The sequence below is a fragment of the Propithecus coquereli genome, unplaced genomic scaffold, assembly GCF_000956105.1.
Source record: "Propithecus coquereli isolate 6110/MARCELLA unplaced genomic scaffold, Pcoq_1.0 Scaffold1, whole genome shotgun sequence".
NCBI lineage: Eukaryota > Metazoa > Chordata > Mammalia > Primates > Indriidae > Propithecus > Propithecus coquereli.
The window spans coordinates 8877807-8890852 of NW_012133857.1; positions in this window are offsets into that span (position 1 = coordinate 8877807).

Consider the following 13046-nt stretch of genomic DNA (forward strand, 5'->3'; position numbering starts at 1 on the left):
TCTTTTTCCTTTTATTGTTTTTGATGAATCCTGTACTCGCATTTTTCTTGGTGGGGAGGCAGTTATGACAAAAAAAACCAAGATTCCTTTTCTGCAAAAATTAGGAAATTCCAGCATCCAGCATACTTCAGTGATCAGAAAAACCCTATATATCCCAATTCTATTGCACTGATCTTAATCTAGTTTTCATTTGCCAATCTCTTGAACAGAATAGGTTTGTAATACTTCATGCTAATTAAAACATGATGGAATCAAGCTATTAGCAAAATTAGGAGTTCTGACCCTCTCTGGCCTTCATGGCCCGGGTGAGGTCCACAAAGACACTCCTGCGTGTTGCCGTGGTGAGAATTTGTGCTGAGAGGACAGTCCGTCCATCTTGGGTCTTGCTTACCTAGCAGAAAGTAAACATCTCTGAACTTTGCTTACTGGATAAAAGGCAGCATTAGCTTCTCATTAGCTTCCCATTGCATGTCCTCCTGTAGGATCAATCATACAGCCAGCCCAGATGCATGGCCCCTGCTTGTAATTCATCTTGGAAAGGCGGAGCTCTTCTGTGGATGGATCGCTGTATCTGAGCGTAGCTTTCTGGGGGGTGGGGTGGGAGGAAATACAGGCTGGGAGCAGAATAATAAGCACCAGTGTTTGAGAAGGCTGCTCCCTGCCCGGTGCTGCAAGCAGCTTTTTTAAGTGGTTGATTCACTGTCAGAAAATTCGCTTTTGCCATGAATGCTACTTAGCACCCAGGGAAGGAGTTTATGATTTCTTCTTTTCTACAGTGTGAATCTGGTGCTTTAGTTAGTTTTGTGTGTGTTCCCCCCACCCCCTGTTCTTTTTTAGCCAAATCAAAGCTGGTTAAATCCTGTCTTTTTGGTGGTTCTAGAATTGTGCTCGGCACTCACGGCCTGTCAGAGGGAAGGATTTGACTGTGACAATTTCATACAATTGAAAGAGACCTGCTTTTGACCTTGCTCTCAGAGCTCTGCTTTTCTAATTCTTCATCGGATTTAAAAATGCTTGAAGGTGGTTGGATTTTCTCTCTTTTTTATTGGGGCCATCTCGCTTACTAGGCTTGTAGAGGAAGGTGGGGAGGCGGGTGGTAACAGGGAAGTGAAAATCCCACCAGCGTTCATCTGAGACGGCCAGGACTGGAGGCGCTAAGGGCTGTCAGCTCCTTGCCTTCCCGAATAGAAACGCTTGTTGCTATTTTAGGAACCAAGCACAATGCAGGAAAACCTTGCTGTCAAGAAACCCAACACATGGAAACCCCTATTTACAGAAAATCCACTAAGGAGTGACTTCCTCAAGAGCTCTAGGAGGACCGTTAAGAAGCAAGTTTCCTTGCTGCTGGGAATATCGCGTGAGAGACGTGCTTCGTTTTAGGGACGTGCCCATTGTGTAAAAAGAGGCATATCTGCGTTTTTCTCTACAAAGGGATTTCTTCTGAAAAAGCATCGCCTCCCCTGGAAGTCCCGGAAAACATATTGACAACACGAGGATTAGGACATGTTGACAATGGGAGGATTACTTCCTAACCTGGTGTGTGACAAATGCCTATTAATAAATGAACAAGACCATTCCGCCTCCATTTTCTCTCAAAGGTACTGACTCATGGTCAGCACCCTGGGGTTACTGGCTTTGCCTGTTCTGCCGCCTGCCCAGGGCCCTGGTGGGAGGGGACCTTCTGGGCAAGCCTGGGACAGCCCTGCCCAGACAGAGGTGGCCGTGGCGGGGTCCCTTGGGCTCCATCACCCACAGCAGGCGAGCTGTTCTCACTTTCTCCTGGCATTCCCGTTGCCAGAGCACAAAGTTCTTGTTAGACAGAATGCATATTTGGAAAGCTTAACCTAGCAGTTTTTCTCATGGAAGAAAATAAGTAGTTGTTTGAAAACCCTGACTGGCGTTGAGATCTCAGAGGCCTGGCTGGGCATTTCTGGTTATCCGCAGAGACTAATTTTTCTTTTTGAAAGTGCTGCTTCCTTCCCACAATTCCTGGCCTTTGAGCCCTATGAAGTTTCCCATGCAAGGTTCTAACGCCTCTGTCATAACGTGTTTGCAGTCCTTCTCTCCAGCACTTCTTCAGAGAGAGTCTCTTCTCAAAAATGCAGCAACCAATATGGTCTCGGTGAAAGAAAACCCTTGAATGAAAGGTAACTTCACAGACTAGCAAGGGGAAGTGCTGCTTCGGAACAGAATGAGCTACCTCCACACCGCCACAAAGTAGTTGGGAAAAGGTAACCCGGAGCAGGCTTCTGAGAATGAATGAGTCACCACCTCTCACACTCTGCAGCCTGAGTCGGGGAGACACTGGCGCACACCCGCAATGACTCACTTTAGTCTCACTTCTAGATCTGTCAGGAGATCGCCTGGCCATTATTTCGAGAAATCACTAGGAAAATCAAAGGACAAGCTCTCGAGTCCAAATCGTTCTGCGGTTCTGGACCAGCTTCTGGGGGTGTGGAGCAGCCGCCTCATGGAGAGTCCTCTCCCCAGACTCTGGGCCCAGGCATAGACCTGAACCTGACTCCACCAAATGTTATGATTGGAGCAGCTCAAGGATCCACCTCTTCTAGCCCCTAACCGAGGCACAGGTCAGCTGGAGCTAGTGAATTCCCCTGGAACTCTGGCCCTGTGTAGTACACCTCGAAGTGCCCGGGGGTAGAGGCCAGCTTTCTCTACCTTCAGGCCTGGGGGTAGAGGACAGCTTTCCTGCAAGTGGAGGTGCTCCTATGCCTGGGATGGGCACGTTCAGATGCACAAACAGAAAGAACAGGAAGGTGGGATAGACCAAGGCAGGGGGTAGAATTCAAGGGGTCCATGCAGCTTCCTTGGTAACACTATTTAAAAAAAATTATTTGTGCAATTATTTATTGACATAATTGAATGAGGAATGCTTAGACAAATATCCCTGAGGCTTTGCTCAAAATAAAGTACTTTTTCAATTTTGCCACCTAAAAGAAATATATCCTTATTTTTTAAAATTCATTTTTATTATTTATTTAGAGACAGGGTATTACTCTGTTGCCTGGGCTGGAGTTCAGTGGCACAATCACAGTTCACTACAGCCTTGAGCTCCTAGGCTTAAGGGACCCTCCTGCCTAGCCTCCCAAGTAGCTAGGACTACAGGTACTTGACACCATATCCAGCTAATTTTTTTATTTTTTGTAGAAATGAGATCTTGCTATGTTGCCCAGGCTGGTCTTGAACTCCTGGCCTCAAGCCATCCTCCTGCCCTCCCAAAGTGCTGGGATTACAGGCATGAGCCACTACTCCCAGCCAAGAATTATATTCTGCTAAGGCGTCCACGGCACAGACAAGATCAAGAGCCCCTTCCCTGTGGAATTTGGATGCTAGTTAGATGGTGGGGAATAGCAGGAATGTGAGATGCATCTCCATACCCCAGAGCTGACACCTACCTGAACTTACTGCTTTCTACAGCCTAATAATGCTGCCAAATGTTCACTCTGTGCCTCAGTTTCCTTATTGATAAAATGGGACTAACAATACCCTTCAGCCTCAGATTCCTACGCCTGGCCCAAGGCCATGGCTGCAGCCAACTCAGAAGCCCTTCATATGGCACAGAAAAAACTCTACTGACCTGTCTGTACTGCCGAGCCTCTCCCTTCTTGTTCTGGACTCAAACACGACGTTCGGCCTCATTCTTCATTCTGTAAGAAATTTTCAGAAATTGGTCACTCTCATGGTTACCCTAACTTCAGGGAAAATCCTTTCAGACTCAGCAAAAGCAACTTTGGGACTCAGCTGAATTTCATGGGGGTCATTTTGGCCCAAAGAGTGTCCACCTTCTCACTAACCTGCTGTCTTAAGTCTGGGCTGGAAAACTGGGTTGGGGCGGGGGTGGGCAGGGCAGGTGGGGAGTTCTGCCAGCCAGGGCACTCGGTGCTGATTCTTCCCACGCTTGCATATCTGACAAAATGACAGGGCACGTATGACACTATCACAGCACCCTCAAGTGCCTCTTAGTTCTTGTTTCACGCAGTGCTTCCAGTGACATGCTATTATGGGTCTTTTAAGCATAGGTGGTGAGAGGATGAAGAGTTTCCTGTTTTAGGGCTGGGGTGCTCTCGGAAAGAAAAAATAAAAAGGTGCAGTACTACAAGCCCACAGCCTAGCTGATGCCATTCCTTTGTCCCCTCACTCCCAGAGGTTCAGGCAACAGCTATAGACCTGGGGGGCTCAGGAGAAGGGGGCTTTCAAGGGAAGCTGAAGAGAAAGGGGTGAAATGAGAAAACCTTTAGCAAAGCCCCTCTTCTCAGCTGAAGATACACCTGGACCTCAGTTCCCCTTGTCCTTGAGAGGCAATAAAATAGGATGAGAGGAGATGGGGAATGGATCATGGTTTTGTCTCCATTTTTCAGAGGCGGAAATGGAGGCAGTGGAGCTTAAAGCAAATTCTTCTAGAGCAGCCTATTAACCTTTATAAAAATCACAGGATGGTAGGGGCCATTATGTTTAGTAAACATCTTTAGCTCTCCTTTGAAGCTAATGCTTTTTATTTTCTTGACTCCTATAATGGGTTGAGACCAGCAAAGTGAAGATGATCAAGTTAGCTCTTCCAGGACATTTATTCACACTAAGTCGGCAGGAGCATTAAGGTGAGCACGCCGCACTCAAGGAGGTCTGAAGGGACTTCCGTGGGGACACTCTGAGTACCTGGGGTGGAAGGGGAAGGCTCAGCAAGGCACACACAATGATTAGATGACAGTTTCCCCGTCTGTAAAATGGGACAGCACTCACTCTCCTTAGTTATTAGAGGGAATAAGAGATAATCCTCTGGCTCAACAAACATAGCCGTCACTGCCATCAGTCATTGTTACTGGCAGCTCACCAACAGGTGCCCCTGATACCACAGAACACGGCCAGACACCACAGTGGGGAGTGCCTATAGCTAGCTCTGCCACCAGAAGCCCTGCAGAAGCAGCACACACTTGGAACATTCTTTCAAAATAACATCTCTGGGCTCAGGGTCCATTATGCCAAAGAATGACATGTTAGTGGTACCCATTAGGTTCTTGGAAGTAGTTTTCTCCAATATCAAAGATCAGGAAGAAAAATAAAAAAGGATCAAAGCAGAGGCATCAGTGGATTCATAGCCAAGACAGGGTATGCAGTGTTTAGGTACTTATAGCAAAAGCAAAGAAAAATAATGGAGAAAGGAAACATTATACGACTAATGTTGGTTGGTAGGGGAGCTGGATAGCAATATCCAGACAAAATTTTGATGCCTATTCAGTAACTGTTCCCACTCTGTCTGTGGCAGGTAAGCGCCCCTGGCTTCTGCCATGTGGTGATCCCGCCGTCCCCACTGAAGTCAGACAGCCCATCTCAATGGCAGCGCCCCGCCCCGTGTGCCCAGCCTACAGGGCTCAGCCATCACTGACATGTTGCTGGGGCCTCAGTGAAGGCAGTGTCCTCTGAGCCTGCTGCGGGGGCAGGACATGGAAGTGCATGTGCAAGCGCACATGATAAACCCACGCCAACATCCCAGCCTTCTAAGCCTTCGATCCTTCCTTCTGCATTGTGCCAAGGAAGTTTTGGAAACCTCACCGAATGTAGAACCACTGAGTCCCACTTTCAGCCATGTAGAACCACTGAGTCCCACTTTCAGCCAACCAACCAAGCAATCTCTTAGAGCCACTTCCAGCTGCTCAACTGACATGTTCAATTCCGAATCTCTCTACTCCATCCTCCTTGGTCTAATATCCTTAGAATCCATTCCTATCACATTCCTCAGGTTTTCACCAATACAAATTAGAAAAATCCTTCAGTCCTTTGGCGGAATGCCCCTCCTGGCCTCTCTCGGTTCCCGTGTGCTGGGCGCAGACAGCCCTACGCGCCCCTCGGGGGCGAGTCTAGGCGGGGGCAGGGCTCCTGGGCCCCAGACCTGCTGCTCCTCAGGTGACCACCGGTGTTTCTGCCTGTGGGAACAGTTCTTCAGGAAGCAAGATTTGCTGACAGGGATGCTCAGCTCTATTTTGGTGTTTTGCTGGAGATTTTACTTTGATTTAGAAATGGAAGAAAGCCTTTCTGATCACAAGACGGTCCCAGAGGAGTGAGCCTGAGGAAACGCCCTGGAGTTTTTGGCCTGACAAAGCTGCTTTTTTGAATTAGTCTTTGCAGGCTGGGGCTAAAGACTCAGTATTCACCTCCCTGGCACCTTCAACTCCCACTTTTATATTCCCTCCAGATGCCGGAAGACTTTGTTATCAAAGCCAGACTGTGAAAAGTCGGCAGTGACTGAGTTCAGGTCTGCCGAGGGGGGAGATGCCCGGCGGAGCTGGTGGCTTCAGGAACGCCTCTGTCGCAGTGACCGCCGTTGACGCTGTGCTCAGTGCGTCACACGCCTCCTCTCCAAGCCTGGGAGGCAGGTGTCACTGCCCCCTTTTATGGGTGAGGCAGTGGAAGCTCAGCCTCATTCACGTGCCTCCCTCACCTCTACCCCAGTGACGGTGGAGGCAAGACAGGGAGAGGCTGACTTTGCATTCCCCAGATGATGCCTCTGGATCTCGGGGGGACAGTGGCGTTGGTGGTCGCAGGCTTCTGGGTCAGTCATGGGGCTATGACTTCCACTTGGGACACGGTGCTCCAGCCCCTGGCATCTGCAGGGAGTGATGCCCACCCTTTCCTCACAGGTGGGCACGCTGCCTGCTCTCTGCTGCGTTCCCAAATTCTCTAGATGCAGAAGGGAGACCAACTCATGCCATTCCATTTTATTCCCGCTTTAGAAGCATCTCCTTAAAACTAGTTTTGAAAAGCCTGGAATCGGTGGCAAAATGTACTTTCCGATTAAGTAGGAATGTAAAAACTCCTGCTGCTTCTGAAACATACGTGAGAAAGTGTGTACGATGCCTAAATGCAAAGCAATCCTCCACTGAATGGATTCAGCTCTTGGGAATCACTTTTTATGCCTTGAGACTAATTATTGACCCAAATGTACAAGGTTAAAAGTTTTAAAAACAGAATTCAGCATCGGGTACAAGTATGACAAGAACTTCTTTCTTTCTTTCTTTCTTTTTTTTTAAGCAAGTAAACTCATTTCCTGAGTCACTGCTGGAAACTTTCTAAAGGATAAGGCTTTGGTGAGAGAGTGGGGACTCTGGGTCAGATAGACTCATAAGCTCGTTTCCTTGCTCTGTCCTTCCCAGCTCACTTCTTAAGCCGGCGAGCTCAGTCTCCTCGTGGGTAAAATGGGCACAGTAACCCCTTCAGAGGGTTTTTGTGTGGGTCAAACCAGATGAAGTCGGAGAGGAACCAGCACAGGGTACAAGTGAGAACAGCTGAGCCCAACATACCTTTTTTTTTTTATTTCCTTGCCCTTGGGACTTCCATTCTGGTCACATTCTAGAAGAGAATTTTTCCACACATCCCAGGAATTTCTTTCTGATTCAACATCTAAGAAAGCTACAAATGTTGGTAACTAGTGATTCAAAAAACAAATCGGCAAAAAATCATGTAAGCACCCAAATCGAGTCCCCAGGCTGGTGGCTGCGACGGGAAGGCCACCGTAACCTACTAGACTTTGAGCATGGAAAGACTTGGTTCGCGATGATTACTGGACTCAAGTGTTAATTGTTACCTACCCGACCGTAAAATTAGTCAGCAATTTCCAGTTAAAGCTCCTCTTCCAAGCGGCAAGAGAACGAGCGAAGACCAAATCCTCCCAATCAAGCTCAGGCACAGGACGAGGAAGTAAGTGCAGGGCACACGCAGGCACGAGGCAGGTGAGGATTAAATCCCTGGGTGACAGAATTCTGCTGGTGCTTCAGTTTGTATCCTACTCTTCCCAATCACCCCACGCTGGGAATTTAGAATGCAAAATCGCAAAGGCAGTGATGTTCGGGAACGAGGTAACATGGCTCTGTCTGGGGCTTGCAGCGTCTGGTTGCTGTCAGGAGATACCAGGGCGGGCAGGGGACAGACTCCAACATGCAACCGTGGAGAGCCCTGCTGCGAATGTCCCAGCTGAACCAAAGGCTTAGACCCCAGCAACGCAGCCACCCCCTTTCCTTCCACTGAAGTAGAATCTGCCCGACCATCACCCTAAATGTGAAGAAATCCTCTTCCAAGTGGACCTGGCTCTTAGAAATCATATTTTATGCTTTTTGCTTAATTAACAACAAAGGGTCATCTGATCTTGGCATCCTGATTTTGGTTTCAGTTCACTTTCAATTTCAGTTATTATGAACCACATCAGAAGGGGCAGTATGGAACAATCTGCCCATCCCTCCTCTCCACACACAGACAGCCGCCCCCGAGCCCCCATTTCTCAGTCCGGAATGTACAAAAGCACAAGTGCCATTAACTGACATTCATCAAAACACTCCCCATTGTTCACAGACACCAGCGGCCAAGAGGTGGAAATTACTTGGCATTTCATTTTAATCTGTACTGAAGACTTGCCTGACAAAACATATTAAGGGTAAGAATTGCCAGCTTGGGAATGAAGCTATGTTTATGGCTTGCTCCATCTTTTTCTTTCCTAAAGGAAAGGAAATGACACTTCCCCTGTCCTTTCCAACCTTCTGCAGCTCACCACCCCACCCCCACCTCCACCATCCGTGAAACCTTAACATTTAATTTTCCTTCGTGAGTGAAGCTTTTGTTCGCGGCGTCTATAAAATTATAATAAACATCTTGTGCCTCTGCACTGGCATCTGAGATTAAAAAAAAAAAAAATTCAACAAACTCTGCCTTTAATATGGTGTCATCAGCAGCATTTCCCTGGGGGAGGCGCGACGTGGCCATCTAACTGCGGGCCCCAGAGCTGTGTGCTTCTCTGGAGAGAGACTGTCACCAAACGCTTCTGACAAAGAATGGATGCCACGCTAATGGATGCGCATAATCACCATGGGACAATGATTCTCCCTGCTGAATTTGGACAGTCATAGAGTGCAGTAGCGTATGTATCATGCTTGCCACTACGGTTCATTTTCTTTGGATCTTCAAGTTTTTACTTGTATCTTTCAGGTTACGTTCACATTGTGTACAAAAAAAGGGGCTCTCACAGATGGAAGATTTCTTTTTTTCTTCTTTGTTTGGTCTCCCTCTGGATTAGGAGGCTACTCTTGGGGTACGGCACCGTGTGAGTGGTCCGCACGTCTGAGGCCATAGCTGGCTGGGTTCAGGAGAAGGAGAAATGGTGACAGTCCTGTGGGATGGGGTGTGGGGGGCTACTAAAGGTTACCAGGGAATCAGAGGGACACTCAGACTTTGATAGTTTTGTGCTTTCTTTGCTCAGCAACCTTCTGATGTTGCAAACTGGTGCTGTCCAGGTGTAGGTGGGGTAGAGAAATCCCTATCTATGTGTTGTGTTTTACCGTGATAAAAATCTGTGCACTGGGCCATTCAAGATCTCCTTCTTGAACTTTCTATCTCCAAATTTTAAAGCACCATAAGACTCTGAAGGCAGGAAGTTTGACCTTCTAACCTTGTTTTGTGACCTTGGTGAGGGTATGTGGGCCAGAGCCTCTCCAGAGAGGCCTCTGTTGCCCCTCAGGGACCACCTTGGCTGAGAATACAAAAGAGGTGTTCATTTCAGCTGTTGCATTGGGCCTCTGCCCTTTGCAGGATTTTCAGAACCAGGAGATGAGAGCAGAGGAGAGGAAAGGAGAGAGGTGCTTTGTGTTCCCCTCTAGGCAAGGTGTGGGCATCAAAGTTCTGTGACCAGTGCTCCCCTGGACAGGGACTCTCCAACCCTTGCAGCCTGGGGGTTCCTGGCCAGGGCTGCCCACACAGCTCATGGTTCTCGTGACAAGGCAACAGTCAAAGGGAATCTCGAGCTCCCTGCTGGGTGGGAGCAGAGGAGCCCATTTCAGACTGTGGAGAAGCCCGACACCTTAGTGAGGTCGATGAGCCCGGCTGGATGCGGTGGTTCTGTGCCACCAAAGGCACGAGGCCTCCCTTGCTGCCCGACTCCTAAATGAATACCGAAGGTCAAGTTTTAGTGAAAGCACGTATGTTTTCTAGGCAGTGTGTATGTGCTTTCTGTACTACACAATATAAAATTGCTCACAGCTAAATTTATAATGCAACTATCTCAGGCTAACACCAGAGGAAAAGAATCAGTTTTGGTGGCTTAGAGGCTTGTTACCAATTAAACCCTGAACAGATACAGTTGTTCCTTCCTCTCATGCCCACTCCAGGCTACCTAGATGCACTCTAAAAATTCATACTTCAGTCCAAAGATGTGACTTTCTGATAAGATGTGAAAAAATAACACCTACACAATTTCAGTCTGTTATCTTTTGATTTTTTTTTTTTTTTTTTTTTTTTGAGACAGGGTCTTGCTCTGTTGCCTGGGGTATAGCACAGTGTTATGATCATAGCTCACTGCAGCCTCAAACTCCTGGGCTCAAGTGATCTTCCTGCCTTAGCCTCCTGAGTAAGCTGGGAGTACTGGTGAATACCACCATTACCAGATAATTTTTCTATTTTTTTTTAGTCATAAGATCTGCTATTGCCCCGGCTGGTGTCAAACTCCTGGGCTCAAGCGATCCTCCTGCCTCAGCTTCCCTAGTGTGAGCCACTGTACTCGGACTACCTTTTGATTTTGAAAGATAAATAACAGACTCGCACATGGCCTGATCTTAGGGGCAGGTGTAACTGGAATGGTAATTACCAAGAGTTTGTAGAAAATCATTTGAATTACCTATACAGTACAGTATAGTCATGTCTAGAAAGTATAAACAAGATGATGTCTATTCTAAATTTGTTGTATCATAGTTCTGATTCTATTCCATATAAAAATTAGGTTAAATAAATAATGCTCTATTAGCTTCCCCTTGAACAAACTAAAAGTCTTTTTCATTAGGAAGTAATTTCTCAGATTATTGAATGGAATAATTCACTTCCTTGATCCCAGGTTCTGCCTGTGACGTGTATATACCCTGTCGTGTCTCCAAGAAACCCCAAATAACTTACCATCTCCTACAGACCAATAAAGAGCTCCTGGGGCCCTGCTGGCATTTCCCCACCTACTCGCCTTGGATCCAGTCCTGGGGAAAAGAGGGAACAGACAGGCAGCCTGCACAGAGAAGCAAGAGGGCAGAACCCACAGTTGGAGAGGGCATCCAGCTGACATGACAGGCTGGGGGCCAGGTGAGTGCTCAGGCATTCCCCACCGTCTGCCCTGTCAGCCCGTGATCTCGTTATAACGCTTCCTGTATTTATGTACTAGTATATCACATGATTCCCACTGGAATATAAGCTCTGTGAGGGTGGGGCTCTCGTCTGACCGGTTCACCTCTGTATCCCTAGTGCCAAGAACAGTGCCTGGTACATAGTAGATGCTCAATAAATACTTGTTGAATGAATGAATATATGAAAGAGAGAATGGGAAGCAACATCTTTGTTCCAAAGAGCTGCCCAGTCCTCCCTTGGCCTTTGCAGTACCCCTGGCTTTGCACAAAGCAGGGGAGAGAAGCAGCAGTTGAGAAGGTGCTCACGGAAGCTGAAGAAGAGCAGGTGAACCCAAGGTCAGAACTAAGATGAGGTTCAAGCCATAATAAAATAATCAGAATTACAAATCAGAAGGATGCATGAAGTGCCACGGTGAGAAGCCCCAAGAACCTGGCATCACAGCCCAGAGGCAAGTGCTATGATGCTTCTGGTCTGCATTTTAAAGACTGGCAACAACTGCAGAGCGATGGGAGTGAGGAGGAGAGGGAAAGAGCTGTAGAAAGGAAAGAAGTTGGACACTAAGCAAGGAGCTTGCACAGAGAGGCCACGAAGAACTGTCAGGCACTGTCTGGAATCTATAATGCGCATGTACCCGTGAGTGTGGGTGAAAATGGCCCAGGCCTGTGAAAACCTGTGCCCGTGGGACACTCAGACATGAAACTCTTCAGCCCTAAGGACAAGAAACAGGTCTTTGGAATTTCTTCTTCCAAATCCAACTATGTGTAAACAGTCTCTCTCTCAGACACACCCACAAAATCCTTCCCTGACCTGATCCATCACTGAGAACCTGGCTGTGCAGCGAGACCTGACTTCCAGACAGGCAGGCTGTGCCTTCAGTTCACTGGCCTGAATGTGAACTTCCCTTTAAGTGTCCTTTACTAATTTCTTTGCATTGCCAGTGACGTTTACACATAATTTTCACCCTTCAATCTGCCAGCCAACCTTTCTTTAAGCAGTTTAAGTTGGTATCCCTTTAAAAACTTGCTAACTATTAGTAACAGTAGAACATTCAGATAGCCCAACTATTTTTGCTAATGTGTGTGGCCTCTCAGGAGCTTTTACAGCTCTAAAAGAGAGTGAAAAAAATAGGTTTCACGCTCAAATGATTGCTTTCTTATTTTGGAAGCAGTCCCTGCACACTTTTCTACTTGCTGGGCCTTTGCTACGGAGCTGAGGCCAGAGCCTTTGGCACACAGGCTGGCGGAGTGACCAGTCACTCCCAACCAAGAACCACGCCTGACCCAGTCACGCTTTGGTGTGACGGGGCTCTGTGGTTTGGTTTGCTGACCGTCTTCTACTGTAAGCACTCAGGTTATTCAAAAGAATATTATGATTAATGATCAAAAATGTTTCTTCCATCTAATTATGAAGAAACATCAGAAAAATCCAGAATGAGGGACCTTCTCTTAAAAAAGGTCTATGACATGAAAGATAAGAAAGGCTGAGGGACTGTTTCAGATTGCCCAAGATCCAAGAGACATAACCAGATGCAACACATGCTACTGGGTTGAAACCTGGACCAAGGGAAAAAGCAATTTCTGTAAAGGACATTATTAGGACAAGTGGCAAAATTTGGATATGGATTGTGATACTGTATGAATACAATCAAAATGATACCAATACAATTGTATAAATACAATATCGTATCAATATTAAACTTCCTAAACTGTATAACTGTACTTGGTTATGTTCTCAGGAAATACATCCTGAGATATTTAAAGATAAACTAACTCTCTAATGGTATAGGAAAAAATGTGTGTGTATGTATGTGTGCATATGAGAGAGAGAGAGAAGTGATAAAGTAATTGATCTAGGTCCAGAGTATATGGAAATTCATTGTACTATTCCTA